This window comes from Antechinus flavipes, chromosome 4 (genome assembly GCF_016432865.1).
Source record: "Antechinus flavipes isolate AdamAnt ecotype Samford, QLD, Australia chromosome 4, AdamAnt_v2, whole genome shotgun sequence".
Taxonomy (NCBI): domain Eukaryota; kingdom Metazoa; phylum Chordata; class Mammalia; order Dasyuromorphia; family Dasyuridae; genus Antechinus; species Antechinus flavipes.
In genome coordinates, this window is record NC_067401.1 from 169,451,187 (window position 1) to 169,478,465 (window position 27,279).

The 27,279-nt window shown below is 34.4% G+C and overlaps 1 protein-coding gene and 1 pseudogene across 14 annotated transcripts in view; one reads left to right on the top strand and one right to left on the bottom strand.

Annotated features, from left to right (window-relative positions):
- RBFOX3 (RNA binding fox-1 homolog 3) overlaps window positions 1-27,279 on the top strand; it is a 974,608-nt gene that overhangs the window by 491,062 nt on the left and 456,267 nt on the right. The gene's annotated exons all lie outside the window — the stretch shown is intronic.
- On the bottom strand, window positions 3,754-5,374 carry LOC127560681 (adenosylhomocysteinase-like; annotated as a pseudogene).

A 27,279-nucleotide genomic window follows, 5' to 3' on the forward strand; every position in this document is an offset into this window, starting at 1 on the left:
ACAGTATTATTACATCATACACAAATACCACAGCTTATTTAGCCATTCCCAATTTGCCACCACAAAAAGAGCTGCTATAAATATTTTTCCACATGGGGGTCCTTTTCCCTTTTTTATGATTTCTTTGGTCTAAGGCCTAGTAGTACTATTGTTGTATCAAAGTATATGCACAGTTTGATGGTCCTTTGGATATAGTTCCAAATTGTTCTTCAGAATGGTTGGATCAGTTCACAATGCTACCAACAATGCATTAGTGTTCCAATTTTCCAATATTTGTTATTTTCCTTTTCTGTCACATTAGTTAATCTGATACGTATGAAGTGGTACCTCAAAGTTGTTTTAATTTGCATTTCTCTAGTCAAAAGTGATTTAGAGCATTTTTTCATATGACTATAGATAGCTTTTAACTTTTTCAAATGAAAACTTCTTATTCATATTCTTTGACCATTTATCAATTGGGGAATGGCTTGTATTCTTAACGTTTTTTATTATAGCTTTTTATTTAAAAGATATATGCATGGGTAATTTTTCAGCATTGACAATTACAAGACCTTTTGTTCCAACTTTTCCCCTCCTTACCCCCATCCCTTCCCCCAGAGAGCAGGTTGACCAATACATGTTAAATATGTTGAAGTATAAGTTAAATACAATATATGTATACATGTCCAAACAGTTATTTTGCTGTACAAAAAGAATGGGACTTTGAAATAGTGTACAATTAGCCTGTAAAGGAAATCAAAAGTGCAGGTGGACAAAAATAGAGGATTGGGAAGTCTATGTAGTGTTTCATAGTCATCTCCCAGAGTTCTTTCGTTGGGTGTAGCTGGTTCAGTTCATTACTGTTCTATTGGAACTGATTTGGTTCATCTCATTGTTGAAGAGGGCTACGTCCATCAGAATTGATCCTTATACAGTATTGTTGTTGAAGTATAATGATCTTCTGGTCCTGCTCATTTCATTCAGCATCAGTTTATGTAAGTCTCTCCAGATGGCTTGTATTCTTATAAATTTGGCTTAGTTCTCTATATATTTGAGAAATGAAGCCTTGTTAGAAACACTAGCTGTAAAAGTTGTTATTCAGCTTTCTACCCTCCTTCTGATCTTGGTTATATTTGTTTTTCTTTGTAAAATCTCTTAAATTTATTGTAATCAAATTTATCCATTTTGTATTTCGTAATGTTCTCTATCTCTTGTTTGGTCACACATTCTTCCCTTCTCCATAGATCTGGTAGGTAAATTATTTTTTGCTCTCCTAATTGCTTATGGTATCACCCTTTATGTCTAAATCATGTACCCATTTTGACTTTATCTTAGTTTGTGGTGCAAGATGCTTATTTTCTGATATATTATTTAAGGTAATCAAAATTGTCTACAGCTTTTTAAAATGATATTTCTCTATATCTTTCTGTTGAACTTGGTTGGTAATATATTGAAATGCTGATGATTTATGTGGGTTATTTTGTATCTGCAAATCTGCTAACATTGGTAATTGTTTGAAGTAGTTTTTTAGTTGATTCTCAAGAATTCTTTAAGTATACCTTCATATTATCTGCAAAGAGTGATAGTTTTATTTCCATTGTCTATACTAAATTCCTTTAATTTTCTTTCTTCTCTTATTACTAAAACTAACATTTCTGGTACAATAAAGAATAATAGTAGTGATAATGTATATCCTTGTCTTACCCCTGATCTTATTGAGAAAGCTTCTAGCTTATCCCTATTACAGATAATGCTTGCTGATGAGTTAGTTAGATAGATATTATTTGTCATTTTAAAGAAGATTCCATTTTTTCCTAGCTTTCTAGTGTTTTAGGGATGGATAGGGAGTTAATTGATGGCTTGTTCAATTTCTTTTTCCTAAAAGAAGCCATTTTCCTAAAAGGAGCTAGGCCATTTTTATTTCTGCAAATATTCATCTATTTCATTTAGCTTGTCAGATTTATTGGCATACAATTGAGCAGAATAGCTCCTAATTATTACTTTAATTTCCTCTTCACTTTGATAGTGCTAATTTGTTTTTTTTCTTTTTTAGTCAAATCAATGATTTATCTATTTTATTGTTTTTTCCATAAAACAGCTTAGTTTTTATTCATCTCTCCTTTGATTTCCAGAATTTTTAATTTGGCATTTTAATTAAGGTTTTTTTCCTAGGTTTTTTTTGCCCAGTTCTGATCTGCTCTTTGTCTATTTTATTCATGCAAGCTGGTTGCATTCCATAAATTCCATAAATTCTGGTATGTTGTCTCATTATTTTTATTCCCTTTGATGAAACTATAGATTGTTTCTATGATTTGTCATTTGATTCACTCATTCTTTAGGATTAGAGTATCTAGTTTCTAATTAATTATTTTGCTTTCCATTGACTTTTATTATTTTTTTAATTGCATCATGATCTAAAAAGGATGCATTTAATATTTCTGCATTTCTACATTTGATTATGAGGTTTATATACCCTAATACATGGTAACATGGAGATCATGTTACATGATAAGAAAAAGTTACATTCTTTTGTATAGCCAATCATTTTTCTCATTGTATAGCCAATCATTTATCATATCTAAGTTTTCTAAAATTCTATCCATATTCTCAACTTCTTTGTTTATTCTGTGATTAGATTTATCTAGTTCTAGCAAGGGGAGGTTGAGATTCCTCCACTAGTATAGTTTTGCTATGTGTTTCTTCCTATAATTCACTTAACTTCCCCTCTAAAAATATACATGAATGCATATATGTTTACTATAGATATTACTTCATTGCCTGTGGTACTTTTTTACAAAATAAAGTTTCCAGCCATACAGATCAAGACTGCTATTCTTTTCTAATTTATTGGAGAGTTCACTGCATTCACAGTTATGATGAGTAATCTATTCTTCCCCCAGTTTATACTTTCTCCCTTCCCTTGACCCTGACCCTTCTCATTATTGTTTTGCTTCAGAGAACTACCTCCCTCAATCTGCCCTTCCATTTATCAATCCCCCTCCATTTTCTTTCCTCTTTTCCCTTTTACTTCTCTATAGGATAAGATAAACTTCTGTACTCAACTGTATATGTTATTACCTCATTGATCCAAAACTAATGAGAGTAAGATTCAAACAATGTTCACCCCCTTCTTTCTCTCCCTTCTCTCTATCTACTGTAATATGTATTTTGTACCTCTTTGTGTGGTGTAATTTATCCTATTCTGTTTCCCCCTTTCTTCTTCTCTCAGTGCAATTCTTTTTTACTCCTTATTTTTTTATATCAACACATCAAAGTCAATTTATACCCCCATCCTCTATGTTTGTATACTCCTTCTAACTGCCCTAATAGAGATACAGTTCTCAAGAGTTACAAGTATTATCTTCTCTTGTAGGGATGTAAATAGTTTTACTTTATTAAATGACATTTTTTTCCTTTACCGTATACCTTTTCATGCTTCTCATGAGTCTTAAATTTGAGGATGAGATTTTCTATTCAGCTGTTTTTTTCATCAGGAACATCTAAAAGTCCCCGATTTTATTGAATGTCCATTCCCTTTCCCATGAAAGATTGTTCAATTTTGCTGAGTAGTTTATTCTTATTATAATTCAAGTTCCTTTGCCTTGCAAAATACCATGTCCAAGGCTTTTGAATCTTTAAAGTTGAAGTTATTAAGTGAAGTTTTCATTGATATCAGTGAAGTTTTCATTGATAGTTTCTTGAAAGATACTTTCCAGGCATTTTTTGGCTGATGGTTTTCAAGTAGTTCAATAATTCTTTTTTTTTTTTTTTTTTTTTTTTTTTTAAACCTGGATGCCATTTATTACTCTGTGCAAAAGGAACTGGAAAGTCAAGAAAATGTGGTAGGTCACTTGGGATTCTTTGAACTGGGCAGAATTCAGTACCAATAGTGGTCAGGTTTGAAGGGGCCCTCTCTGGAGATACTCAAGTACTGGGACCATTTTTCTATCAGCTTTGTAAACTTTACATTCAGTTTGCCAAGAGAAGCCTTAGCCACAGTTTCATCCAGCTTTTTGGAGAGGAAGTGCACTACTACAGGGTACTTATTTAGGTAAGTCCCCAGCTCAATCTGGGCCAGCAGAAGCTGAAGAAATTGCTCATGACAAAGCTGGGATGGCCTATAGCACAATCCAGGTTGACTAGATGTCCCTCTGTCAGCAGGATGATCTGCCACCCATTCTTCAGTTTGAAGTGGTCTACCTGAGGCTCCATGGTGATCTTCTCCACAGAGTTCTGATTCAGTCACTTTATATCTATGTCCATATCAAAATGGCCAGTGCTACATACAATGGCATCATCTTTCATTTGCTCAAAGTGCCTGCCCAAGATGATGTCTATGCATCCTGTGCAAAAGATATTTCCCTCTTTGCAGGCCTTCTCCATGGCAGTCACCTCATAGAGGTGATGCTTGCAGTGTATTGATGGCATCCATCTCTGTGATGATGACTCAGGCACCAGAGGTCTGAAGGGCCTGAGCATAGCCCTTGTGCACCATAGCCTGCCAATACAGCCACCTTATCTGCAGTCACTGTGGTTCATTTGATACTGTTGATAAGGGACTTGTGGCAGCCATACAGGTTGTCAGATTTGTTCTTGGTAACAGAATCATTCTATTGATGGTTGACTGTTATAGGCCAAAACTCTTGAACTTGAAACAAAGATTCTTACAAGGTGGAATTGATAAAGACCATGGTTATCTAGTTTAGCATGGTACTTAATAGTTTTCTAAGTTCAGTATGATTGATTTAATCTTACAACAAATAATGGTTTCCTAGTGATATGATGATTGGTTTATACCCAATGTAAAGCATATAAGCGAGGACTAAGAGCCAGATTCATTCAGAGCCAGAGAAGACAAGCAGACTGGAGGTGGGAGCTCAAGCCCTTAGACTCAGAGGGATTCATATCCATCTTCATCAGCCTCGTGGTGGCTGGCCCAGCCTCCTGCTCCCCACACTGAGACCAAGGCCAGTCTGAAAAGCTCTCAAGAAAACTGGCCCGGACCCCAGGCAGGGAAACAGATTGTGAAGGAGATAATAACGGATTTGGACTTTAGCACCTGCCTAGTCTTGTAGTGATTACTGAATTGAAAAGAAGGCTGCTCCCAAGACCTCCAGAAATCAAACAAGAACATTACAGCTGGCACTTTCAAAACTTTATTGGTCTTCATCTTGTTTAGATTGTAGACACTTGTGGTTGTTTCCTCTGAGATGCCTCTGATGCCCTTTGTGAGCTCAGGATATTGGTTGTGAATGAGGTTGGTGAGATTCCCCACTGTCATCTAGGATCATGTTGAGGGGCTGCCCATCCTTGAAATAGAGGATCTGCTCAATGCAGCAGAGATATTTCATCCCCTCCAACATTTATCATTATCTTTTCCTGTCATCTTAGCCAATCTTAGAGGTGTGAAGTGGAAGAGTTGTTTTAATTTGCATCTAACCAATAGTGACTTAGAGCATTTTTTCATATAACTATAGATGGCTTTATGTAAAATTGTTTCACTGTGTCTTTTTGTAAGTTCTTTTGCTCCAGAATCTATTTAGAGACTTGATTTGACAGTGTTTGCAAGAGGAACTGGGAAGAGTTCAGGCAATTTCCTTACTTCTCTGCCATCTTGGCTTTGCCTCATACTTATTCTTTTTCTTTTTAGCTCACAGCCTGTTAATACAATGTGGTTTTTTTGTTTTGTCTTTAATTAGTCATTATTTTGAAGCTTTGAGTCAAGTTTATCTGAATTTAATCAAATCTACTTTGTTAATTGCTTGTGGTCGGATTCTACAGAGTTTTAAAACATATTTGGAGGTCATTATCAATATATTATACATATCATATATATATACATATAAATATATAATACATATTATAACATTTCTTCTTAGAGGTAGGTAACATAGGAATCCATATATATTTACACAAAGTATACATTTGTGTGTTCTTTTATTTTCCAGTGTGTTTATGGCATATATCAATGGTTGGTAAATTATGATCTACAGGTCAAATCTTGTCTGCCACTTGCTTTTTGAATCACCTGCAAACTAACAGTACCATTTGTACCAATGGTACAAAATAGATAGTGTAATGTTTTTGGCTTTCTAGCTGTAGTTTGCTGACCTTTATTATATATACAATAATTAGTGATAAGTTTGACAAGCAGTGTGAAACAGGAATAGAAAACAAGATATCTGAGTCAGGAAAACATGGGTTCAAATTTTGTCTTTGATATATTCTAATTATATGATGTACTTACAGAAGGAGTAGAGGAAGTTTCTTCATCTTCATGAACTTTTAAGTTTAAAAAGAGAAAGAGGAGTATTTTAATTAACATGAAGTACAGCTATGTGTTCTTTAGTCAGCTGTAATCATATAGGAAGATCATCTTATTTATGAATGATAGGTGGTAAAATGTGTCTTGTGATATAGTAATGGTACAAGGCATATATGCAACAATGTTATTGTTCTTAAGTCCTTTCAGTCATGTCCAAGTCTTTTGTTGGCAAAAATATTAAAGTATTTGGCCACTTTCTCCTCCAGTTTCTTTTACAGATGAGAAAACTGAGGCATACAGGCTTAAATGATTTGCCCAGAGTCACAAACCTAGTAAATGTCTTAGACCAGATTTGAATGCAAGTTTTTTCTGACTCCAGGCCCAGCCCTCAGTGCACCACCTAGCTGCCTTGTGCAATTTTGAGAGCGAGCCAGTTCCTAAATGGCAGTTTTATGTAGTCTCCATTTCCAACCAATTGAATCTGTCCTTGGAAAATATTCTTCCTCCTGGAAGCACAGGAATTGTGGAATATTGTCACAGCCTAAAGGAAATACTATAACTAAAAAAGAAGGGGCAAACAAGTGATTGAAACTGGATCATTGGTTACTCTCTAAATATGGCTACTGCCATATGAGTAAAACTGTAAATAATAATGAGAGTTACTAATTAGCAGATTGTTTTGATTTCCCATTTAAAAATTGTTCTGCCTGGGCAGTGAACTGTAATCAATAAATCCCTACTAATTCTTGACTTCACTTTTTTTTTAATGATATTCATCTCTGTCACTGAAAGGTAACAGTTCAAATACACTGTTCAAAACTGTGAGCAATTTATTTTTTCTTTTTTGTGATTTTTTTCCCCTTTTGGTCTAGTGTTTCTTGGAGAACGTAACAAATATGGAAATGTGTTTAAAAGAACTCATAGTTAACCTATATTAGATTTCTTCTTGTCTGGGGGAAAGAGAAGGTAAGAGAGAAAAATATGAAATACAAAGTTTTACAAAAATGAATATTGAGAACTGTCTTTTCATGTATTTGGAAAAATAAAATATTTGAGGTAACTAAATGGTGAAGTGTAGAGAGCACCAGACCTAGCATCAGGAGAGCCTTAGTTCAAATCTGGTCTCAGACCCTTCACATGTACTATTAGTTGTGTGACCCTGGACAAGTCACTTAATCTTAATTGCCTCTCAAAAAAAAAAAAAAAAAGAAAAGAAAAGAAAGAAAAGAAAAGAAAAAGAAAATACTATTTAAAAAAATCTAAATCTAAAACCCCCCACAAAACAAAACTGTGGACAAAAACAAATGTTGGCATCACTCACATGTAGAGTGATTTCCTCATTTCTATCTCTTGGAATCACTGGCTCTCTTTAAGATGCAGTTCAAGTTATCTTTTATAAAAAGCATTTCCTAATCTCCTTTCCAATTACTACTTTTTTTTTCTCATCTACTCATGGACTTACATCTATTGTTTCTTTCAGTAGACTATAAAATTCTTGAAAGCAGGAACTATTTCCATTCATTTTTGTATTTCTGTCTCCAGTGCTTAGTTCATGGCAGAAGCTAAACATTAACACAATGAAATTGAATTGATGATAGAAAACATGTGTGTATGTATTTTCACACATACAAACATATATGTATGTATATACATTATAATGTATGTATACATACAAATTATTATATATTGCTAATAATTTGTATTATTATATTAATACATACTATATTATTAATGTTATTGTATAGTATTATGTATCATTATTAATAATAAAATAATAGCTAACACTTTGATTGTTTTTGTTAAGCCATTTAAGTTGTGTCTTATTCTTCTTGTTCCCATTTGGGATATTTTGGCAGAGAAAGTAGAATGGTTTGGCATTTCCTTCTCCAGCTCATTTTATGAATGAGGAAACTGAGGCAAGCCAGATCAAATGACTTTCCCAGGATCACATAGCTAAAAAATGTTTGAGGTCATACTTGAACCCAGATCTTTCTGATTCCTATGTTCTTTATCCAGTGTGCTACCTAGTTGCTCCATAAATTTCAAAACACTGTCCAGGAATCCTACCATTCCCTTTATTCCCTCTGTTTTTGTGTGTAGAGTATTATATAACACGTGTTCTATATCTTGTTCAATAGTTAATACATCTGGCATTTTCTTTGTCTCTACAAGAAAATATGATAAGAAAAAAACAGATGTAGTTCATCAAAGAATCTGGGCTGCGTTTAGCTTTTCAGTTTCTAACACTTACTTAAAACAGTAATGCAGCAGTTAAATGAATTCTCAGTAACTCACTCCATTGTACGTTATTGAGAGCAGAGTAACCAGCTGAGGCATGGGTTATCCCTTCCTATTCATACTTCTTTTAGCCACTGTGTTCCATTTTTACCCAGACTCACTGATATGGGGAAGAGAGAAGGGATAGAGTTGAAATGAAAAAGAATGGTAATTGGTATCTTGGGTAGTAGAGATACTATACAATTGTATAGTAAAGTCAATAGAAGTTTTGCCTGAGTGTCTGGATATGGGACTGAGTCTGTTTTGTAAATAACAGCTACCAAAATGGCTCATTATGAATGAAACAGCCCTGTACCTGTTTTCAAGCTTCTGATGTCCTTTGTTTGCTATATCAGCTCATCATTAGGAAGAATATTCTCAGCAAAAATTGAGAACTAGTTCCCCTCCCCAACCTTCACCACACAATGCTGCATGTAACCTGCATTTTAAGACCTAAATAAAAATGTTAAACCAATTACAATGACATGTTTTAAAATCACATCGTACAGAGATGTGAGATAGCACAAACAATGAATCAGTATTATCCCATATGAGGATATAAAGAGGCTAGCCTAGTCAGGAGGTCCCCTCATTAAAAGGATGGACTATTAGCAATAACATTCATTAATAATCCTGTAGTGGGGAGGAGGAGGAAAACCCATTAGGTGACAATGAAGCAAGTAAAATTCTCTATTAAGTGAGCTAATTATATCATTTAATTTTACTTTCAAAAGATCAAGAATATCTTTGAAAAATGCAGATCATCTTAAACTGCCTTCAGTCTTATGGAACTAAAAATAATTATAATAGTGATTAATAATGAAATGTGGGAATTAACCCTATTGCTGGGGGATAGCAGAGTTTTCTACTGCTCTGCTGCACAGTTGGGAAGAAGAACAGCATTCTGAATGCATTTCTGTGTAGTTGTAGAATTAAAGGACTGTCACTCCTGCTGAACATCAAAAGAAAGATTAAGTTATGTTTCTGGCAGTTTTCTTTTTTACTTAAATATTATTATCCTCTCCCCCACCTCCTCATGACCTCTTGTTCCTTTTTCCTTTCTCCTTTCTCCTGAAGTTGAATCATGTTTCAGAAAGCACTATTTATTATAGTAACAAGTCAACTGTTGATTAACCATGAATAATCCTCAGAGTGACTATCATGTTACTTTTGCCATAGGCAGATCAAGTTATTTCTATTCAATGTGGATAACTAAGCATTGACTCTCACAGTATGACATTTGGATGTTGACAATAATTTTTCAATGAAGTAACCATCCTATCATAAGTGTTAAGGTAATAAAATAATCCTTGCCTTCAAGGAACTTCTACTATAAAAAAAGGATAGTCAGTCAGTAAATCTTTATTGAGTACCTGCTATGTGCCAGGCACTGACAGTCGCTGCACTCTATGAATTCATAGTATAATGGGGGAGACAACTATGTACAAAGAAGCTACACATACAATAAATTGAAAATAATCCACATAGGGAAGCTATTAGAATTAAGGGAGATTAGGACAGGCTTCTTATAGAAGGTAGGATTTTAGCTGGAACTTGAAAGAAACTAGAGAAGCCAGGAAGCAGAGATGGAGAAGGAGAACATTTCAAGCAAGGACATAGCAAGTGAAAATGTCCAGATTTGGGAGAATCTTCTTTGAGGAACAGAAGAGAGTTTGACATTGGGAAATTGTTGAATATGTTGGGGAGAAGAGTATAGAGGAGTGTAACACATCAGAAAACTTGAAAGGTAATATGGCCCAGGTTGTAAAGGGCTTTGAATGCCAGAGTTTTTATTTTTTTATTATAACTTTTTATTGATAGAACATATGCATGGGTAATTTTTTAAAACATTATCCCTTGCACTCACTTCTGTTCTGACTTTTCCCTTCCCTCCCTCCACCCTCTCCCCTAGATGGTCATCAGTTTTATACATGTTAAATATGTTATAGTATATACTAGATACAATATAGGTGTGCAGAACCATACAGTTCTCTTGTTGCACAAGAAGAATTGGATTCAGAAGGTAAAAATAACCTGGGAAGAAAAACAAAAATACAAACCATTCACACTCATTTCCCAGTGTTCCTTCTCTGGGTGTAGCTGATTCTGTCTATCATTGATAAATTGGAACTGAATTAGATCTTCTCATTGAAGAAGAGATCCACTTCCATCAGAATACATCCTCATATAGTATTGTTGTTGAAGTGTATAATGATCTCCTGATTCTGCTTATTTCACTCAGCATCAGTTCACGTAAATCTTTCCAAGCCTCTCTGTATTCAACCTGCTGATCATTTCTTACAGAGCAATAATATTCCTTAACATTCATATACCACAATTTATTCAGCCATTCTCCAACTTATGGGCATCCACTCAGTTTCCAGTTTCTTGTCACTACAAAAAGGGCTACCACAAACATTTTGGCACATGTGGGTTCCTTTCCCTCCTTTAAGATCTCTTTGGAATATAAACCCAGTAGAAACACTTCTGGATCAAAGGGTGTGCAGAGTTTGATAACTTTTTGGGCATAGTTGCAAATTGCTCTCCAGAATGGTGGATTCGTTCACAATTCCACCAAGAATGCATCAATGTCCCAGTTTTCACACATCCCTTCCAAATTCATCATTATCTTTTCCTATCATTTTAGCCAATCTGACAGGTGTGCAGAGATATCTCAGAGTTTTCTTAATTTCTCTGATTTCTCTGATCACTATTGATTTGGAACATCCTTTCATATGAGTAGAAATAGTTTCATTTTCATCATCTGAAAATTATCAGTTCATATCCTTTGACCATTTATCAATTGGAGAATAGAATGCCAGAGTTTTTTGTTTGACAATAAACTGGGAAAACATTTTTACAGTCAAAGGTTCTGATAAAGGCCTCATTTCCAAAATATATAAAGAACCGACTCTAATTTATAAAAAATCAAGCCATTCTCCAATTGATAAATGGTCAAAGGATATGAACAGACAATTTTCAGATGAAGAAGTTAAAACTATTTATAGACATATGAAAATATGCTCCAAATCATTATTAATCAGAGAAATGCAAATTAAGACAACTCTGAGATACCACTACACACCTGTCAGATTGGCTAGAATGACAGGGAAAGATAATGGGGAATGTTGGAGGGGATGTGGGAAAACAGGGACACTGATACATTGTTGGTGGAATTGTGAACACATACAGCCATTCTGGAGAGCAATTTGGAACTATGCTCAAAAAGTTATCAAACTGTGCATATCCTTTGATCCAGCAGTGTTTCTACTGGGCTTATACCCCAAAGAGATACGAAAGAAGGGAAAGGGACCTGTATGTGCCAAAATGTTTGTGGCAGCCCTGTTTGTAGTGGCTAGAAGCTGGAAAATGAATGGATGCTCATCAATTGGAGAATGGTTGAGTAAATTGTGGTATGTGAACGCTATGGAATATTATTGTTCTCTAAGGAATGACCAGCAGGATGAATGAAGAGAGACTTGGAGAGACTTACATGAACTGATGCTAAATGAAATGAGCAGAACCAGGAGATCATTATATACCTCAACAACGATATTGTTTGAGGATGTATTCTGATGGAAGTGGATCTCTTTGATAAAAAGAGCTAATTCAGTTTCAGTTGATCAATGATGGACAGAAGCAGCTACACCCAAAGAAAGAACACTGGGAAATGAATATAAACTGCTTGCATTTTTGTTTTTTTTCCCGGGTTATTTATACCTTCTGAATCCAATTCTCCCTGTGCAACAAGAAAACTGTTCGGTTCTGCACACATATATTGTATCTAAGATATACTATAACCTATTTAACATGTAAAGGACTGCTTGCCATTTGGGGGAGGTGGTGGAGGGAGGGAAAGGAAAAATCGGAACAGAAGTGAGTGCAAGGGATAATGTTGTAAAAAAAAAAATTACCCTGGCATGGGCTCTGTCAATAAAAAGTTATTAAAATGGGGGAAAAAAGAGTTTTTTGTTTGATCCTAGAGCTTTGTTAAATGGGGGTGAGGCGGGGTGGTAGTGATGTTGACATGGTGCCAACACTGAAAATAAGTGACCAAAGAGCTACAGAGATTATCACAATCATTGTTAACTCTGAAAAAAAAAAATTAAATAAAACCTAAGAGCAAACAGTGGTCATAAGCAAAAAGTTCTCTTTATTCTGCTGAAGGAAGGAAACTAGATACAAATGCCAGGGTCTGCTCTCATGCCAAGAAGATCCACTGCAGCACAGCTGAACCTTGATACATATAGTACTGGCTATACAATGAAATGTAGTCATGAAAATGAGGGAATAACAGCAACAATGAGGAAAGTTTAATTCATACTAGTGGCTACTCAGTGAGCTGTAACAGGAACGTAGTTCAGACAAATACATCTCTGAGCTCAGGAACCACCCAGGGCTGACGTGAAACAATTCTGAGATTTTGCTGCATCAGAATTCATCCAAAGGGTGAGCACAAAGGATTGTTGTTATGCCAAGCTCATAAAAAAACTTGCTTGCTGGACCTTAGTTCTGGAAAACAGGGTGTCTCCTAAGAGTAAAAAGAGGAGGCTATCTTGGCATAGAGATCCTTACAATGGTTAGATCTCTATTTGACAGTTGAGTGAAGAATGTCTATGTAGAGTGTGAAGAAAAGTGAGTCAGGGGTACCAAGCAAAAGCTGACTGTAATAGTTCAGGAGTGAAGTGGTATATGCCCTGCGCCTAAGTGGTAGCAATGACAAAAAACAAAAGGAAGGATATGAATACAAGACTTGTTATGAAGGTAAAATCAACAAATCTTAGTAATAGACTATACACAGAGATGAAGAGAGTTGCAAACTTGGATGACTGGAAGTATTGTACCCTCAACAGTAATACAAGCTCAAAAGGGATGCTTTGGGGTAGAAATCAGAGTTTTGTTTTGGACATGGTGAGTTTAACATTCTTTAGAACAAACTGTTTGAAATTGTGATAGGCAGTTGAAGATGAGAGTCTGGAGGTTAAGAGAGATATTAAACTTGGGATAAGTAGATCTAAGATTCGTAATGGAGATGATAATCAAACCAAGGCTGCTGATGGTATTATCAAGTGAAACTCTACATATAGAGAAAAGAAGATCCAGAGCAGAGCCCAAGGGTATTGTTTAGTGACCATGAAGTGGATTAAGATCCTGGAAAGTAGATTGTGAAGTGTTCAGAATGGTAATAGAAGATGGAGGTTAGAATAGACAAAAATGTTTATGATTCATTCTTGTTTCTGGAATATATATATATATTATATATATATATATATATATATATATATATATATATATATATATATTGACCAGTAAAATTTAGGGCAGTTTAAAATTTTTTTTATTAAAGCTCTTTATTTTCAAAACATATGCACGGGTAATTTTTCAACATTAACCTTTGCAAAATCTTGTATTTCAAATTTCCCCCCTCCCCCATTCTCTCATCCCTAGATGGCAAGTAATCCAATATATGTTAAACATGGTAAAAAAAAAATGGTAAATCCAATATATGTATCCATACTTATACAATTATGCTTCACAAGAAAAATCAGATCAAAAAAAAGAAAAAAAGGAGAAAGAAAAAATACAAGCAAATAACAACAAAAAGAGTGAAAATGCTATGTTGTGAACAGTTCCCACAGTCCTCCCTCTGGGTGTAGATGACTCTTTTCATCAAAAGACCATTGGAACTGGCCTCAACCATCTTATTGTTGAAAAGAGCCTTGTTCATGAAAATTGATCATCATATAATCTTCTTGTTGCCATATATAATGAATGATCTCCTGGTTCTGCTTATTTCACTTAGCATCAGTTCATGTAAGTCTCTTCAGGCCTCTTGATATTCATCCTGCTGATCATTTCTTATAGAACAGTAATATTCCATAACATTCATATACCCTAACTTATTCAGCCATTCCCCAACTGATAGGAATCCATTCAGTTTCTAGTTTCTTGCCACTACAAAAAAGGCTGCCACAAACTTTTTAGCACATGTGGGACCCTTTCCTTTCTTTACAATATCTTTGGGATATAAATAGGGCAGTTTTTTTAGGTGACAAGACATGTAAAGATCATTTATCCAGTTGATGCTGATAATCAATATGCACCCCAAAATTCTTCTTTATTGATCACTGAAAGGAAAGCATATAATTTCAAAAAATTTCTTAAGAGAGGAGAACAAAGGTATAGTTGAAGACATATGAGATTATATGATAAATAACTCATGGTTCTAAAGTGCTTTAGATGTAACAAAATGCTTTCTTATAACAATCCTGTAAGATAGATAATACAAGTGTTATTAGTGCATTTGGGAAAAAGATAGAGAGGAGGTGCAAGCCCTGTGATTTAACTACTTTTACCAATATAGGCTGATAATTACGCCATATTTTCTAGTTGCCAGAGTCACTGAGAATTGGGGTCACTTGCCAAAATTCACACAACCAGTATATGTTAAAGGTAGGAGACTTGAACCCAGGTCTTTTGGACACTAAGTATAGTTCTATGCTATATCACATGGCTCCCCTATTTCCTGGCAGTTACATGTTTTCAGGAGGGACACACATTGAAGGGTAACTTTTAGGTTGTTGATCATTGCAAGTAATGGTTAATTTGGCGATTTTATAGATATAGTTTATGGAGGGTATGGATATATTTAGTACTTATGGAAAATTTCTCAGTGATTAAGATTAATTGGTTAGCTAGGATTGTTGTGGAATAAGATATTCCATTATCTAATGTGTCCATTATAAAATAATTTTAACTAAAACAATTTATTGGCTTGGGTCTTCTTGACCCTTTTGGCTTCTACAGGAATCTAATAGTTCCCAGTAAGAAATATAGGTGTGTCAACTTCTAAACATTCTTCAAAAATTATATGTAAATCTAATTATATTTTTAAATATGCTCAAAGGGATTCAAATGACATGAAGGCAAAATGTTTTATGAAGTGAATCAATCCCTAATTCCTAATTTGTCTTTAAAAAAAAAAACAAATCTTGATTTTCCTATTTGGGATTTACTTGAAGCAATATTCATCAATACCTTTTTTCTCCAAGTTGATTCTCTTCCCCATCATTATTTACACACATATTTCAAAACTTCTCTTCCTCTTAATTAGGCTGAGTCTTGGCTTCCAGAGTTTTTCCATAACCCCCTACCTCTTTTTCCCCTATGTAGCTAAAGTAATTGATGCTTTAGCTACCATGAGAAATGCCTGAATAATACCATTAGATAGGGTTGAAACAATCTGAGGAATTGGAAGTGAGTTAAACCCAATCATATTGGATAAGTACTAGAGTTGATTCTTCTTGTTTAGATAAATAAAAATTTTTGGAGATTCACAATACTCACTGGACCCCTGCTTTTAAAACTACATACTGAATGAAAATGGAAAATAATGTCACTCTCCCTAACCAACAATTACCATAGGGCAGAAAAGGAAAGGAAGGATGAAAAGGAGAAGGGAGGGACAACCAAAAGCCAACAGAGTACAAATAAATTTATTTAAAAGTGCAGTTTATTTATTGTAATTATTTAAAAGTGCAGTCACTAAGAAAAAGAAAAGGCTGTTCGTCAGGCTGACATCAGAGGAACTGCATTCTCTCTGACAAGCTGCAAAGTCTAATGTTTTATTCACCAGGCCTGAAAAATAACTTCCCAAAGAGGGGCCCATAAATAAACCAGTGTGATGAATATTACACGAAATAAAAACTGATAAAGCAAGGGCCCTAAACACATGCCTCACAACAAGGTGAGGGAAGCACATGGTTTTCATTACTCTAATATTCTATGACAGGTTTGGCAAAATCACTCCACTTTCCCCAAAAAGGAAAACAAACCAGGTAGGGGGAGGAGCAGGAAAAATAAAGGAGATCTTGGCTCCTGCTAAGCATACTATTGTTTATCGAGACAGACTCTTTCACCTACTAAAGGTACCAAGTGTGAAATATTGAAAATGTATTCCCTTTTCCTTCTATAGTTTTATGTCAGCAAATCACCTGCACATATTATTATAGATTTTTCAACACATGGGCCAGAGTTGAAAATCATTTTTCTTCATAATCTTTTCATAGGTGCTGAAATACAAACCTTATTTAAGAGAATATACAGTAACCCAGCTATTATGTCCTTTTCCAAATATTAGGCAGAAGGGCTTTACTGAAGGTTCAAGATAGAAAAAACATCTCTTAATGCATCTCATTAGGCTTCTTTACTATGTGCTAGAGTGATAAGCAGTGTTTACTGTCAGGACTAACGTGAAAAACAAGCAGCATTCTGATGGGGACCATTGAATTAGATGAATAGAGTCCCAAACTCCTATCTTCAAATTGACCTCATCTCCCGAATATGCTAGTTTCCAAGAGACAATCTCATATTGAACCACATTAGTAACATACAAAGAGGAAGTTTTTTGGTGGTAGAAATATGGACAGAAGAAAGGACTGGATGACTAGATTCCAACAGGGAGAAATAAGAAAAAATATCAATAAAAGCAGCAGCTTTTTATACTGACATCTTTTTACCTACTTATATATACATACATCTGCATGTATAAATGCATGTATATAATAACTGATACTTCTTCCACTAAGAATAATATGAAATTCATTAGGGATGAATGTAAAGGCTTGCACTTGAATATGAAAAATCAACTTCAGAAGTATAGGATGGAGAGGCATTGAGAATATAAAGTAGGAATTTCAGTCATTGTCTTCTAGAAACTTATATTCTAATGAGTAATATAATATAATGTGGTATGAGATGGATGAGAGAGAAGTTGTTCAGAAACAAATCTGGGAGTTTTAATGGATTTTAGGTTCAGTATAAGTCAGAAGTATGATGTGGAAACCAAAAAAGCTAGTTCATTCTTGTACTATATAATAATGCATAATTCCCAGAGATAGGGAGATGATTCTATTCTGGAGCATTGTATTCATTTCTCATTGCCATGGTTTCATAAGGAAATTGATATGTTGGAGAGTGTCCAGTGGAAAGCAACTATAGTAGTAAAAGACCTTTATTTAGTTCATATCATGAAAAGCAGTTGAAAAAAACTAGGCACGGTTCTCCTGGAGAAGAATAATCGGGGATTGAGGGAACATGACAGCTCTGCTCAGGTGTTTGGAGAACTCTCCTCAGTGGAAGAATTAGGCATATTCTTGTTGGCTATAGGGTGAAGAACAAGGAACAGTGGGTAGAATTTGTAAAGAGGCTAATTTGGAAATGAAGAAATACTTCCTAATAATTAGAGATTTCTAAAAGTAGAATTGGCTGCCTTGACAGGTGATGGTTTTCTCTCCTTTGAAGTCTTCAAACAGACAATGTGTGTATAAAACTTACATATGTCATAGTAAGGATTCCTTTCATATGTGGGATGGACTAGATGTTCTCTGAGGTCTCTTCAAGCTCTCAAATTTTGTGATTCTTTTTCAAATAACTTGTTTAGGAGAACCAGCTGCCAAAATTCAGAAACTGTAATTATAGTAGCATAAGTCCAGGGCTCAAATTGCAGGTGTAAATGTTTCTCTGTAACATAGACATAGCACTGAACTCAATCAATGCTTAGCTGTTTGAACGGTTTTCAAACAGGAAGTCTTAACATGTTTGGGGCATTTTTTTTCATTTAAATATTTTAGTTGTTTATAAATACATCCCTTTTCCAGTCTTCTCTAGCATGCTGACTCTTATGAATTTTCTTTCATGGTTAGTAACTGAATCCAGATGTTCATTTCAGATGTTATCTATTTCTTTTCCTTCTTCTTTTGTTCCATTCAGCAAATAAAGTCATAGCATCATGGAAAACTGCAAGCACTCTCTTCTGCATGTTTTGAGTGCCAGACCTGTGTCACGAAGCATTTAATAATTACCTTCCTCATCAAACATGTGGGTTCCCTTTAATTATACCACATTGTGTCATTTTTGTGATATATCAGAATGCGACATGAAGTCACCCCAAATAATCCAGCTGGTGTCATTTAAAGAAGCATATAGTGCATTTTGCTTGTAATCTAGAAAAATTGGATCCACTGGCAGCCCAGACTCAGAGCCAATGAAACAAAGTTGTGTAGATAGAAGCCAAATATAAGGTTTAATTGATGATAGTTTGTGCTTTTGTGAGAGTAGTTATTTGCCATTGAATTTCTGAAGCTGATTCTAATATATTTGAGAATTGAACATCCTTAGGCAGAAGTAGGAAAAAATTAGTTTTCTTAAAAGAGTAAATGAAAGAGAACTACAGTGAATTATTCTATCACATCTCCAGCTTTTTTTTTCTCCTTCCTAACAGTTACTACTATCCTCTCTAAGTAACATCTTACTTATGTACTTAAAATTCCCCAAAGGAAGAGTGAAGAAAATTAGGATAATTTTCGCTAGGTCTATAATACTATTCAGAAAAACTATAAGCACTCTGAAAGGTGTCTCCAACATTTAGACCTGAAATCCACCTGTCCTTTCTTCTTCTTGGTGGAATTTAAACAACTGACTAACTGGGGATACAGGTAGCAATTTTAGTCAAGTGAATGTGTGTGTATTTTGATGAATGGTAGAAATAGATAGAAATTCTACTCATGGATGATAAATTTTGACCCCTTATATGAGCAAAATCTGCCGAAAACCAATGCAAATGGAGAGGAACTTTTTAATAAATAAAGCTCTCAGGCTGATAATAAGGGGGCATTTTATAGAGATGAGTTATGATGGTTCTTAATGCAGTTCTGGAAAAGCTGTTTCACGGAAGCTCTACTCTGTCTCAGTACAATCTCCCTGAAATTCCCTGAAAGGAGAGAAATTTCACAAACTATAGTAATAGAAGTGTCACAATATTCTCTCTACCTAATAAATATTCTCTACTCGACGCAGCACTGTGGACAGCTACAGAAACCACCATTCTATTCTTTGCCTATCATGTAGGTGATAACTAAAAAGATCAAGAAGAAACCCCAGTTCTTTCCATTACATATATATATATATATATATATATATATCATATATCAGGAATTGCATAAAACTGAATGGAGGTACATACCAGCAAATATGAGAAACAAACATGAGAAGATTGATCAAGAAAGCCACACATCTATAACTATACATATATGCACATATACATGCATATGTGTGAGTGTGTGTATACATGTGCATGCATACATGTATATAAATGAATATCCGTTTATTTTAGAGATAGGGTACATGTAATAGTATTGGTAAATATACTGTGATTTGAATTCAATTGAGCAAATTTTTATTTAGCACTATATGCAAGACATGGTAGTTCTGAAGGTTTCATATATTAAATATTGAGATATGTTGTGTTATATGAGCCTTTATCTATTTTATTGATACTCATTGTTGCTTTTAAAAAGGTAGTAATGGAAGCACAATAAAAAGAGCACAGGATTTGAAATCAAGAGACCTGTATTTTAATCCCATCTCAATCATTTAATGACTGTATGACTTTGAACAAGTTGTTTAACTTTTCTGTAGAATGAAGTTGAGCTTGATCAGAAGTGTCAAACATTTGTCCCACAAGTTCCATGCAGCTTATGACACTCCAAAATATGGCTTTTAAAAATAAAAGTGTGACTATTTTAAAATAAATAAAATATAATAAAACATAGATAATGTTACTTTCAAAAATTGAATTGACATGCTATACACAGGGATCCTTCTATAAGCTTCAGTAGCCCCATTTCTATTTGAGTTTGACACCACTGGACCAGAGAACTTTCAACATTCCTTATAGTTTTAAATCTATGCTCTTTCTCACTCTAAACATGTGTGTATACACATACATATACCTACACACATGAGAATACATGTCAAATTGGGCCCATGATGATGTTGTGTTAGTCACAATGTGGGGACTTCATCAATGTACACTAATTTGAAATTTGAAAATGCTTAAGAAGGTGAATTCTTGTACTAAAAACACCAGGTGTTCAGTGCTGGATGCCTGGATAATAGACCATGAGTTTCACTGAAATATAATAGCATCAAAGATGATGGAGGGGAAGCTTGTTAGGACTCATGTTCCTCTATTTCTGACATTATTAATTTTTTTTTTGTCAGGTAAGCACAATCTTCTTTTTGAAAAGTTCTAAACATGCATTGGATTTTAGGATAGGCTGGAAGGAAGCTGCTCTTCCCTGTGGTGTGAGAATCAGGATTGTTGAAATATGAGCTCTTCACTTTTATTGTATCTTTTTTAATTGCCTCCTAACTGTAGCCAGCCAACAATAAAAACACCAATGCTCCAGAGTCTTCTCCATTGTTATTCATTAAGTACATTTTCCCAGTTTCTGATCAGAGCTTTCGGGGAATGAAAGAGAATGAGGAACCCTTTGTGTAATAACATCAAAGGCTGAGGTTTGGTCTATCGTCATGATCATCACCATAACAGTAAGAACACCAATACCACCAATAATAAGATGAGTTTATTTCCTGACAAATTTATTCAACTATAACATTTTTTTTATTTTACCCCCCCTTGAAAATTTATATAGTACTTAATACAAAAGAATAATATCAAGATAGTGACTTAATATAAGACCATTTATCTGAATTACAGTGAAAATGAGAATAATAAGATAATAAAAATGATAATCATCATTGTCATAATACCTAGAAAAAATTACCTAGGAGCTAGAATTATACACCAAAATAGAGCTATATTAATGGGGTGATAGCTAACAAATTCCCATGCTACAAAATAAATACCTCACAATATACTTAAAAACTCACTGAATAGACTATATTGGAACTGGAGCATAATCACAAACCAAGCAATTGCTTGCAATCCTCTAGATATAGCATTGTTCATAAAAGCTTAAAAACAAAAGTTTAATAAATGCCAACAATGAAATACTCATACTTTCCAAATTTCATAGAACCCAAAGCTTTCAAAACCAAAATTGTATATATTGTTTCCATCATCCTGTCTGCTGCTGTAGTTGTACTGAGGCTTTCAATGAATCTCCAAAAGATGAGCATATGGCCTTTTAATTCAACTATAAAAAGAAGTTATCTTATCCACCTATGTAGTATCCATTGAACATTAAATATTTGCAAATAAAGACTAATGTGATAAACTGTAGGAAAAAATGAGAATGAAGTGTATAATAAAAATAACTGATATTTATATACTGAATAGTTTGAAAAATATTTTATAGTTATTTGATTTTCACAAGCCTGAGAGATAAAAGGTACAAACAGTATTATTCTTATTTTATAGATGAGAAAAATGAGGCTGAGAAGTTAAATGATTTGCCCAGCATCACATAGGCAATAATTGTCTCAGGAAGAATTTGAATCCATCTTTCAGGCTCCTAGGTTTGCACTATGTCAAATATTATAAAAGAGACAAGAGAGAAGGAGAAGAAAAGAAAAGAGAGAGGAAAAGAGAGGAGAGGGGAAAGAAAGGAGAGGGAAGTAAAGGGAAGGGAAGGGGAGAGAAGTGAAGAGAAGGGAAAGGAAAAAAGGGAAGGAAAGGAAAGGAAGAAGAGAATGCACTTTACTCTTAAGAACAAAGTGTCTTCATAGCCTTGCTTTTAATAGTGAAAACAGGTCTTTATATAATTATCCTCAGAAGCAGAACTGTTTGACTTGGAATCAGAAAACCTGGGCTGGAGCCATGCTTCATCATTCATTCCCTGTGTTGTTGAAATCAAAATATTTTAACATCATTGAATATCAGTCTTCCCATCTGAAAAATGGAAGTGAAAATTACATTACATTATGAAGATAAATGATTGGACAGATGTGAAGATCTTTGAACTTCAGGGAAGTATGTTATATAAGTTCAAAGTGTCATGTCTATGTGGCAGTTGGATCAGGATAGGTATAAATAATAAAGACATATGTGGTCTCCTGTGCTTTCCTCTTACCAGTGATAACTAAAGCAGAATTTCTTAGTCTTTTTCTTCTCCATCTATGAAGACAGTAGCAGGCAGGGTAGCATAGCATAAATTCTAAATGAGTGACATAAGAAAAATAAATGTTGCCAGATTATAGAAATAACAGATGACTATGGACTGAAAATAAGGAAAGAGCCTGGTGGAAGAAGCAGGAGTAGCATAGAAGGAATGCTGAAATTGGAGTCAAGAGTTGGGTTTAAATTCCACCCCTGACATTTGCCAGCTATATCATCATGAGCAAATCACTTCAGTTCTCTAAATCTCAATTTTCTTATCTATAAAATGAGAATAATAGTTACTTCTACAGGTTGTTATAAAGATTGAATGTGATACTGTAAATAAAGTATGTAAAGTATACATAAAGTGCTTTGCAAATTTTGAAGTACTATAGAAATATCATGTGTGCTATTATATGGATTGTGCACAAATGGTAGAAATTAAATAAATGGAGAAAAAGTGTACAGAGCATACCAAGTAGAGAGAATGATATGATAAAAAATACTGAGAGGGACATATGTCTGTGTCATCTTTAGAAAATGTTGAATAAAACTGTTTGTCTGGAGGAAAGGTTTTCTGTAGGGGAACAGTCAGAGATTCTGTTGAATAAATAAGTACAGCACAGGTTTTTAAGGGATTGATCATCAAGCTAAGGAGTTTGAATTTTATCCAAGGTAGAAAGATTTTTTTGGTATAATCTATATAGAGGCATTCAGATATACAAGGTGTTCAAACATGGATACTTAATGCAGTGCTTTGCAAATAATAGTTGATTTAAGACAAGTTTGTTCAGTTGAATTTAATTGAATAAATTGTTGCTTGAGTAAAAAGAGAGTGTTATATTTAGGGAACAGAATCATAAAATCTTAGAATATTAGGCTGAAAAGAATCTTAAATATCATGTAGTTAGTTTAGTTTCTTCATAGTATAGACGAAGAAAGATTAAGTGACTTACTCAAAGTCATACTGCTGATAGACTCTATGGATATTATCCCCCTATACATATAAAGAAATAGAAGCTCAGGGAAATGACATTTCATAGCTAGCATTAGTGTAGTAGCTTAAAATATATAGCCTTATAAATATAGAAAGGATTCTAAGCATCCATTCCCTTACGGTACAATAGGAGACTAAGCTTTAGAGAGGTGAAAGAATTTGCCCAATCATACAGTCATAAAGTCATACATCTAATACATCCAAAAACTGGGAAACAATCTGATGAGTTATGGAGATGCAGAAGTAGTGAACCCCAAAATACATATTAGGATTTTAGGATGCTTCCCCATACAGTCCACCAAATGTTAGGGAGCAGGGTATGAACTCCAAAAATATATCGGGTTTTCAGGCTGGTGTTATGAGATATCTCAAAAGAATTTGTAGACTTAGACCTTCAAATCAAGGGGCAAAGATTTTATTGCGCTACAGATTGGCAGGCTAAATTCTGAATGGGAGTTTTCGCCATTAACAAAGGGAAAGACTCAAACTAAATTCCCTAGTGAAACCTTCCATTTACAAGAGGGAAGATGCCCTTAAGGCATGTTGTAGCCTGGCTTCTAAGGCAGTAGCCATTGTGATGCTTAGTAACAGGGATAACCCTAAAAGGAGTTAACAAGAAAGTGGGGTCCACAAAGGTTCTTTTATAGAAAAAAAATAATAATCAAAACTTAGTCTTATGATTGAATACAGTAAATGTGGGTTAATTTTGTTAATGCAAAGACCAAAAGACCTATTTAAGAACGGAAGGCCGACTTAAAGCCAAGATAATCATGTCAGTGCTCCTACCTTTTTGCCTTAGGGAATGGAAATTCAACTAGGACCCACTAACACAAAGGCTTAGGTAGGCGCAATATAATCCTGTCAATCCTCACTCTAAGGCTCTAGTAGAAACAGGAACATGGCCTTTTGTCTTTGGATTTGGATTTCAAATCCAGTATTTTTTTTTCCCATTACAGCAGATGCTTGAACTCAGATATTATGGCTCAACATTAGAGCTCTCTCCATTATTACATGAAATCTCCGAGTAGGATCTGATGTCCAACACCAGAATTGAATGATTTTGGAAGATATTTTTAGCTTGGAGTTTTTTCTCTCTTTCTATACTGTACATTTTTCTTTTTCTGTTCGCTCCTTTTGTGTAGAAATAATAGATGTCAATGGCATTCCACATGTATCAATTTAAGAAATGAGAATTAAATAGTACTTCATTTCTGAAACAAAAGAAAGTGAAATTGTTGAAGTTTACAGGTGACTAGGAAGATTAACATGGAGTTTATGAACCTGAAGAGCCCAAGTGACATTTTTAAAAAATAAAATAAAAAGTCAGAGGAAGGAGGAACACTGAATATTCCATTAGCCTTAATCTATGCAATGGCTTAATTGGGGCCATTGAAACGATTTGTTTTTATTTTACTTAATGTTACTTCAGAGAATTGGTTTTTCTGCTTTCAGGTGTATTTTCTTACATTTGTTTCTCTCCTTGCTGCCTCCATCCATTTCCTTCCTTACATTTTTTAGCCTATTTGATCTCATTGACACAAGTTTAAAAAAAAAAAAAAAATTGGATAGGTTCCTGTAGTCAGTTTTTATCTCCTGGTAGTATGAGTTCTTTGATTATTCTGTTCTCTCCCAACCATGGCAATTCATTAATCAGTAGCAAAATCACTCAATAACAGTTATACTCAATCTTATCATGGCTTTGCTAAGGTATTTAAAAAACATTATTAGATAAAAATGGTCCCCCTCATGTTGATTATAATTAGGCTAAAATCATTTCTTATTTGGAAAACATTTTTTAACCTAAGCATGTAATATAGTAAAAGAGGACTAGGAAGGAGATAAAGATAGAAGAGTTCTTTTTCTCCTACTCAAGTCTGCAGGTGACCATCTGCTGAGGTGATTCCTTTATTCACAAAGTGTTTGGTAAGCTCTCTTACTTGGAAGGAGATAAGGTTAATGCACCTGACCTTTACTTCAGAAGTACTAAGTTTGCAATTGAATCAAATTACAAACAAAATGCATTGCATGTTCTCCCGGGGTCTTGGAGACCTTGAAAAAAAAAACAAAATAAAACAAAACATTGTTCAGGCTGGGTGACTAATTTTTAGACTCTGTCAACACGATGCCTTACAGTAGGACAACGTAAGAGATGTGGGAAGATGGAATAGTTGTGCATTATAAATACAAGGCCTCAAAAAAATCTGAAAGGGAAAGGCTGGAAAATTTGTAGAATCCAAATCAGCTAATTAAATGTTGCTACTAAGATAAAATCCAACTATCTTTTGTCATTTAAATTCTTTCGTTTGTCTTTTAAATTAAGACTGAAACCTGTATTTCTTGAATGATTTCATAATTCACACACCTCTTCACACTTTCTTCTAGCCAAATCAGTTTGCTTTTCCTTGAAAAAGACATTCAATCTCCAACCACCTTGACTTACTCACAGATTGTACTCCATTGCCAGAATGTTTTTCCTTCTTATTTCTCCGGCTTGAAATTCTTAATTCCTTTCATAACCCACTAAGAATAAATGTCACTTATGCACAAGTCCTTTCTTGATACTTCCTCACTCTTCCAAATGGTAATGCCTCTTCTTAAAAATTACTTTGTTATAAGTATGTTTTGATTAGGGAGGCAGCCTAACTTAGTGGACAGAAATCTGGTCTTAAAGTCAGGAAAAACTAGATTCAAGTTCTCCTGAATAACTCTAAACAAGTCACTTAAGCTCTAAGCCCCTTAGGCAACTGTAGGAATTGTATCAGATTCAGCTGAGAATGAGCTGAACTAGGTGATATTTAGTAAGGATTCTGAAAAGACTATTTTAGGCCTTGTATGAAAAGTATTTATTTTATTTTAGTTTTTTTAGGTTTTTTCCTCTTTTTTTCTGAGGCAATTGGGATTAAGTGACTTGCCCAGGGTCACACAGCTAGGAAGTTCATATTTGAACTCAGGTCCTCCTGACTTCAGGGCTGGTGCTTTATCCACTGAACTGCCCCCAAAGTATTTCTTTTAGATGAATCTTTTGGACACTCCAAAAGAAATCTCCTTTTAAATAAATTTTGAATTATTAGTTATTACTCTGTGGGTAGAGTCATTCCACTAGCTGCACATCCAAATAACTATACTGTTATCTAACCCACATCTCTTTGCCAAATATTTTACTTAAATATGGATAAATTTTAACTATCATTTTCCCCTTATCTATCCATATGACAATTTAAAGATATTCTTTAACATTCCATTAATTATTCTATTCATTCAAGAACTTTGCCAGAAATCGAAGTTAACCTCCTTAATCTATCATTTATAAATATTCTTTTAATCACTTGGGAAAACTGGGACATTTGCTCCTCTGATCTTTCATAAGATGCTATTGAAGACTTTTGAGTAAGGGACTAACAACAAAATGGTCAGTTTTTTGTTTGTTTTTTTTTTTTTAAGAATTTATCTGAAGACAACTATGAAGGATGAATAGGATGAAGGGAGAAACTGATAGATGTCTTAGACTTTGTGAGTAACCTAGATGTAAGGTGATAAGGACTTGAATTTAGAAGTTAGCAATGGAAATTATAGAAGTATAGATATCAAAACTGACAGATTGAATTTCAGAGGTTAAAAAAAGAGGACGAACTAGAAAGTGTTGAAGGAAATAGTGCTATTCTCTAACAAAAACAAAGGATCTGGTTGGATGAATAACACTCCAATAAAAAAAGCCAACAAAAACCAAATCTTTTGTAACTAGGTAAGATATAAAAAAGGGCAGTAATAGGAGGCAAGCAAGGAGGAATGCTGATAGGATTATCTTGACCTAAAGTGGGCCTTCTATATTTAAGTAAGCCTTTTATTCCATGCTTTGAC